The following is a 7,939-nucleotide window of genomic DNA, read 5'->3' on the forward strand; positions in this document are numbered from 1 at the left end:
GTAAGTGTTTGAAATATTTTAATGTGAATTTCCTCTTTTGAGCACCCACTTAACTTGGGTGACAGTCAGGGGGTAATTAGCACTGTCAAAAGCAAGAATGCAGGAGAAATAAAGCAGTCAATGTTAAGCTTCTGACTTAATAGAAATATCCCTGCCCAGAGAGAAAAGAATTTTCTAACTTCTTTGAGCTCTCACTTGCATAATCGCTAACTTGATCGTAGAGTTTCACAAGCATAAAGCAGACAGGAGTTCAATAAGTAAAGCCTCTGCCACACCGGAAGGAATAAAAGTTCATCTCTTCTCTTTCTGGTAGAGTGTGGAGAAAAGAATAGGATGAAGTAAGATACCAGTGTGCTCACTTTCCTCTTCTCAGGGTAGAGGGTGGTGAAGATATCTAGAAAAGGTGTCAGGGAAACCGAAAATCCTGGAGCTTGTGAACCGCTTTCCTGGGTGTAGGGGAAGCTCCAACTACACTTGCGCAATGTGACATCCAACAATGTATGGGAGCTACAACGCAGCACTGGCAGAGGGAGGTGGCTGGATAGATGGCTTCCCACACGTGTGCGTGCCATCAAGGAGCACCAAATGTCCCCACGGGGACACAAGACATGGAGTAGACTGGCAGAGCAGTGAATGGGAATGTCTGCTGTTGAAATGAAGAGACTGTGGTGGCAGGGACTTCCCAGCTTGCTTCATTTCAGGAGATAGATGTGTATAGGTTACCCCAATGTCTTTGTAGTTAGTAGAGTCCCCTCTAGGAGGCAGGCACTAGTTTATCAGTCTCTTTTAAGACTCATGTTTTCATTTTTCTGTGGTTAAGCTCTTTTAGTGAGACGTTGTGTGACTCTGCTTCAGGGAGTAGTAGCCTTGTTGTTGGGTCACCAAAAAAGCAGACTAGGATAGCTGTAGCCACCCCACCACCAATAATCTCTGTCATCCCTTATTCTTTGAGATGAATGGCTGACTTTCTGAAACTCATGTAAAGTGCTGTATAAACCCAACTGTAGGCTTCCTTCCAACCAACCCTATTGCTGCCTCCAAGTCCTTCATACATAGAAATTTTGTAATCAGCGGTGGCTAACCAGATACCATTCTGAACTCTAAACTCTTAGAACAAGCACTTGAACTTCGAAATTTTCTTTTCTGAGTCAGGGAATAACAAGTTTCCATCCTTCTACTGGCAATTTTTTTAAGGAGAATTTTTAAATTTATTTTTATGTACAGAAAACTTAACATTTAGCCCAGTTTACTCACAAGTTCTTTAGCCTCTGCCTTTCCCAGCTCAGCAATACAAGCCACAGATTTTAGACCCAGGACGCTACCTCCCCAGTGGTGGCAGATCTCATCATGTCTGTCATTGTAATTGGTCCTAATAGTTTCCACCAGCTTAGCCTTTGTCTTTTGAGTTGACCTGTGAAGGTGACAGTGGTGCAGGTCTTCCTGTGGACCAGACACTCCAGTCTTGCCTTCCCCTTGATAACGCAGGGAGGGACCCCAGTGTTCTGACACAGAGCAAGCAGGAAGTCAACCAGCTCCATGGGACCCATGGCATGTGCGACCACCACCAGCTGAGCCTTCTTGTTCTCCACCAAGGTGGTGACAGTTTGAGCCTCTGCTCAGAGGACAGGTGGCCTCCCAGTGGGAGCATCCTCTTTGCCAGCAGCTTTCTTCTCAGCCTGGGCCAACAGAGCACAACAGTGTCTGCTCTGTACGCATGAGCCAGCTGAAGCAGCTGAGTGCCTGTTTGGCGGTCCAAGACCTGGGAGAACTGGTTAATTGCAGGAGGCACCTTCAGTGCCTATAGAGGGTAGCCCTTTGCCATTGCAACCAGATGTAGCGGGGCCATTGGACAAAGTGGGTGGGGTTCCCTTTGGGCTGGAGGTTCTGTTCAATGCCAGAATTCTCAGCCTATCCTCAAACAGAGAATTCACCACCTTCTTGGCCTCCTGCTTCTTCACAACAGCAGGGACCAGGGCCACCTTCTTCCCCTCGGCCTTCTTTCGAGTCACCTCTAACGTATTAACTGGATGAAAACACATTTGCGTGTGTGTTTTCTACACTGCCTGTACCCCCTGGGACTGGAACAGTGCCTGCCACACTCTAGGTGCCCAGTCCACTCCACCTGAGCCCCCCAAAGGACTGAATTACTGGACTGCTGATCCATTCATTCATTCATTGAGCCCCTACTGTGTACAGGGTGCTGTGCTGAGAGTGGGGACATGTGTAAGACCAGGGAGATGAAGGCACAGAGGTGGGTCCCTGGCAGAACTCCTACCTCCAGGAAGAAGTTGGCAGGGGCCTTGTGGCACACCCCGCAGCCCCTGACCGGCTGCCTGCTGGTGAGTTTTGATCCTGTCTCCTCTGGAGCAGATTTGCTTCAGCTGCTTTGAAATTCCATCTTCCTCTCTGGGCATATGGGCAATTAATTCAATCAGTCATTTATTTCTGATCGTACTTTCTTGTGATTTCCTTATTGTGCAATAAGTATTTCAAAGTGGAATGTGAGGACATGTGACCGACCAAGTGATCAAGAATTTCAGCCAAAAGTTTTGGCTTATTTAATTAATGCATTAGCAGCAAATTGGTCCTCTTTTATTTCTTCTCCTTCTCCTGTCCTCTATGTCATCTCAATAGGCAAATCTGGATGTCATGGGCTAAAATGGATCTCTGTAGCTACACGCTTCCTCTTTTTACCTCCCCTTCTCCCACCTCTCATTAGTGTGACTTTTGTTTTGCTCATTAGGTACCTGTCTTCTCCTGTCCTCTATTTCCATCTGAGATGTTCATTCTTCCTTCAGTTTATGTGACTTCATCCTGTGCCATATCGCTCACCTTCAAACAACTCTACAGAGCCCTAATACCTGGAACAAACTGCTTTTCGGCATTGATATTACTAAGTTTTCTCTTGTTCACATGCAGATCCCTGGGCCCAGACCAGCCCCAGTAAATCAGAAACTGTGGGCAGGTCCTAGGATTTCACATTTTATAAGCTTTCCTGACAATTATGATGTACACTAACATTTAAGAACTACTGGCCGGGCGCGGTGGCTCACAACTATAATCCTAGTACTCTGGGAGGCCGAGGCAGGTGGATCGCTTGAGCTCAGGAGTTGGAGACCAGCCTGAGCAAGAGTGAGACCCCGTCTTTACTAAAAAATTAGCCGGGCATGGTGGCACATGCCTGTAGTCCCAGCTACTTGGGAGGCTGAGGCAGGAGGATCTCCTGAGTCCAGGAGTTTGAGGTTGCTGTGAGCTAGAAAGGAGGTAAAAAAAAAAAAAAAAAAGATAAGGCCCTTCAGTCCTCTCAATTCTTGGTTCTTTGGTTCCTTCTTTCCTTTCTCCCTTCCTTTTTTTTCCTTCCTTGGAACTTAATGGCATACACTGGACTCACTTTCTAAGCATCTTTTTTCCTCCCACTCTTTCTTCATCCCTCTTTTGTTATTCCTCTCTTCTTCTTCCCCTCTTCCCCTTCCCCACTCCCTGCTCCTGCTCTGCCTTGGCCTGGCATTTAAGTGCATCATGGCAGTATGGTAAGAATTACAAGTATGTGATATTTTTTATTTTTAAAAAAGAAAAGAAAACTAACTTGTGCAAGAGCTGCTGGCTCAAAATCACCCTTGAGCTTTGGACACGTAGACTACAGAATACAGAATGGTAAGGAGCCAGGAAACCCCAAAGTAAGCACAGCTGGAATCCATAAAGTCCCCTCCCCTCTTTGATTCAGGGAGAAACATTAAAACAGCTGACCTATTGCTCCAGCATTTCTTTTCCATCATCTGGAATGTGTGATAAATGGATATTTAAAAGCTGACAGTGTCCTGCCTCCTTTATCCCTCACCATACTTTTACTAACTCATTATCTTTCAAGAAAGCTTCCATCCTATAGCCTTTATGTAAAAAGGCTCAATTAGCCCATGTGATATTAGAGTTCTGTGTTAGTAGAATATGAAGAAAGTTCTTCAAAGCCAGCTGGCTGCTGAAGTGGGTAATACAGGCAAAGACTGTGGTTGTTGTTTTATCAGCAACAAACAGTTAAAAGGAAGCTAATTAGAAGTTTACTTTTTTTTTGTTGTATTCTATATTACTGAAAAGTTGATTAAATTACGGTTACTAAAAGCATATTTAAACTATGTTGCCAGAGTGTGTAATTTAAAGGAACTCTGTAGTTATTTTTTGGCCAAATAATGAATTCTTTCTGATGTGAAAATATTCACCCTATTGTGTCTTGTTTTGCAAATTAAGGTTGATCAAAGCTCCATTTTCCTTAAAGTAGATGTGTTTCTCTCTTGCTGAGTGTTTTTCTTTAAATGTTGGAAGAAACAGGAATGCTGTAAGCAGGTTTACCTTGTATAAGAAATAATGCTAATTATATGTTCATTTACTGATGAGTATCACAGCTTACAATAAAAACGTTATGTGGAAAGTGGGCTGAAAAATGTTGGTTTGCTCTAGAGCTGTCTCAGATCACTAGGCTTTGAGATCTAGGAACTAAATACTTCTTTCACTTGAAAAAAGATCTATTTTATCACCATCAGTTGGTTTTTAAAATAACAAATTCCACTTTTGTTTGCAAAAGTTCACAAAGAGACCTATTTGATTTGCTGAATTTAAATAATTTATAGACAGATAGCTTTCCTAGAGATAGGAAGGAAAAAAATGTAACAGCAGTACCCACTGAGAATTATCTTCCAAATACCGCCTCTAAGTCTGGACTTCACATCAAGATCTGGCAAACATACAATACTGAAATTGTCAACCCTCTGAAATAATCACGGCTCACTGTCAGAGGTTTTGCAATTGAATTAATACATGTTTCTCTCTTAGGCAGCAATTCTCCTTTAGTTCTTATTCCTCTCACTTTTAAGAGCACTTTATTAATTTCCCCCTATTCCTCCCTCACCTGTACAAACTCACAATAGGAAATATCATCAAGGGGCTGAGACTGGTAGGGGGAGGAAAAAAGTTTGTACATTAGAAAAAGAAAAGACAGGAAAAGAAAGTACCAACTCTTGAATAGCTTCAATATGCCCATCCCAAGTCTGATGAACATCTCTTTCATATTAAATATTGGCTGGAAGCATTTTTACATAAAGGAAAAAAAGAAGACCTTTTTATGATTTGGAAAGGTGAGCACAAGATCAAAGCAGCCAGGATCGAAGTTTCTTGACCGGAATTCCACCAACACAGATGGAAAACCCGTTTTTTCAAAAAATCAAATATGTTCACAAATAAAAATAAGCCACTAGGTTTTAAGAGCTCTGGCCTGTGTTATGGGGAACATCAGGAACCAATTAAATTGCTCTCCCCTTCTTGTTTATCCTAAATAATATGGTCTTTTCCCTCCTCTGATTATACCGGCTTCCCATCCCTGTGAGGGATCTGGTCTTTCCCTCTCTACTAAAACCCTTTCTCTGTAGCACATAAGAGTTGGGAAAAGATTGAAAGCCTGCCTTTTATCATGCTAAGGAAAAACAGCTAAATATCCATCTTATATCTTGTAATATTTTCTTTTGCCCCCCAAAAACAGTTGGCAGTTGGATAATGGTTGGTGCATTTGTATGTGAATCACAATATCCAACCATTGACAATGATTCTGTTTTTCATTTGCTTAAACTTTTCACCTCCCTCCTGAGCTTATAATGGAACATATTCCTCATGTTCTGCTTTTAGTTTTCCCTTTTTAGGCTTGTGCACATGGTTCAGTTCTGAGAGGATACAAAGCTAGGCTTAGTGCCTTTTTGTGAAATATGGACTATAAAATGACATCAATCCTTCCAGTTACTGTCTGAGAGCACACCACTCAGCGTGTCTGTTTCCCGTCTGCCCACCGGGACCACAGCCTCAGGAAAGGGTACTATGTCTCATGTCTGCACATCAACAAATCTACATATCTGCCCCTAGGGTATATTCTTAGGAGCTGGGTAGATATTACACATTGGCAAGAGCTACCAGTTAAGTTCATAAAACCTCAAGTCACATGGCTCTTGACTCGTACAATACACAGACACGACCATCCTTGTACATTTTGCTCTAAAAAACAATGGAGAAAGAGAAGGATTTTGAGCCAGTGCCCTTTTACATCTGTCCAGAGTGACTAAGACAACACTTGAGTCTCAGAGTGCTTGGGTAAGAGCATACAATGACCTCTCCCAAGACAACAGAGTTTTGAAGCTTCTATTCCCTGTGGATCTGAATCAATGAGCTCAAAATTCAGTCCCTGTCATGTTAATGTCCAGATAATTATGCCAGGAAATGTCAGAAAAAAATATTAAATCAAAATGAAAAATAGCTTTTATCTTATATCCACAATAACCTAAAAGCTTAGCTCCACTGTCCCAGTGGCTCATCGAGAAACATTTTTTTCCTTAAATGCTTTCTGTTCCACTCAGATCATCTAAGTGCTTGCCCTTTCCTGCTGTACAATATCATATAGTTCTTTTCTATCTAATTCAACCACTGCATTAGATTATATACCTTCAGGGACAGTTGATTGGTCATCTGCCTTGCTGTCTCCACGATAGGGCTGCTTTTTATGCATTTCTAGGAAACAGCAAGGAATAGTTGCTTTCTTAGAAACTGCCCAATGATATGGCATCACCAGCTGTGTCCGGGTAGCCTAATAGAGGTCATTCAAACTTGAGTGGTGACAAAGTGTAATGTGTGTTGGGGGAGTGAGGGGGTGGGTGGGAATCAGACCAGGAAATAGAAACCTAAATTTGGCCAAATCTCTTCATCAAAGATGCCACCTAATCTCTAAGTCTCACTCTTCTAAACTATTAAAGAGATAATAGAAAATGAACATTCACAGCGTAGCTACAATGTTCTATGTACTTCAGAGGTTGGTTTCATTTTTATTCACATAAAACCCTTGCAAAGGAAGACTTTCTCTCACTGTAACATACCGTGTTTCCCTGAAAATAAGACAGGGTCTTATATATATTGTTCCTCAAGAAGACACCCTAGGGCTTATTTTTAGGGGATGTGTTTTTTTTTTTTAATTACAGTACAACAATCTACATTTATTCAAATATAGTTAAGTCATCTTCTTCTGGAACATCATCATAACTCTCCAAACCCTGAATTCCATCCTGAATTTCTTGCAACTCTATTTCCTTTAGAACCATTGGCCCCAATATCTGCTGTCGAGCAATAGAGCTCTCATGGAGCAGATGAGAAGGCCTGCTCATCTTTTTTACTGCTCCACAATGAAATGCATGAGTTGTGTAGAAACGCTGCATAGCCACGCCCATCTCTAGGTCTTATTTTGGGGGTAGGGTTTATATTGCGCAAATGCTTAGAAATCTTGCTAGGGCTTATTTTATGGGCAGGTCTTACTTTTGGGGAAACATGGTACATGAGCTCAGACAGGTTAATTAATTAGTCCAGGGTCACAAAACAAAAAAATGGCAGAGCCAAGATTTGTATCTATGTTTAGTGGCTTTAAAGCTATTACTTCCCTGAAAATCCCTGTATGAAAGAATTATGCTTGGTAAATAGTTAGTGCTTAACATGTGCAATTTTTCCTTCCAAAGTCATTTCTAGCTTTGAAATACAGGTTCTATTATAAATCCCAAGTTTCAGACCTATTCCTTTATGCAAATCACATAGCTCACTGTATACATTTAGTCCGGCACTTCTGAATTCTCCACTTTTCATTCTTGCCAGGCTATTCCCTCTTATAACACCTTCATTTCTCTCACGCTAAATTTCATGCTATCCTCTTATTCCAGTGTTCCCACATTCCATCTTTGATTTTTGAAAGGTTATTCTCTACCCTCTAATACCATTTGCAAAGTTTTAACCCATTTTTTTTTTTGTATGTTAAGAGCTCTTGAAATTTCCACTTGTGTTAAAGGTCTTCTCAGAAGAGGTTATTAATAAAATAAGGATAGTAATTCCCCAACCCCTCACCACCTAGTTAACAATTAATTTTTATTTA

The 7,939-nt window shown here is 41.6% G+C and overlaps 1 pseudogene; it reads right to left on the reverse strand.

Moving 5' to 3' along the window:
• Positions 1 to 1,236: 1,236 nt before the first annotated feature.
• LOC105855646 (large ribosomal subunit protein eL8 pseudogene) lies at positions 1,237 to 2,039 on the reverse strand (annotated as a pseudogene).
• Between the last annotated feature and the right edge of the window lie 5,900 nt (positions 2,040 to 7,939).

The sequence above is a fragment of the Microcebus murinus genome, chromosome 12 (assembly GCF_040939455.1).
Source record: "Microcebus murinus isolate Inina chromosome 12, M.murinus_Inina_mat1.0, whole genome shotgun sequence".
In the NCBI taxonomy this organism is placed as follows: Eukaryota; Metazoa; Chordata; class Mammalia; order Primates; family Cheirogaleidae; genus Microcebus; species Microcebus murinus.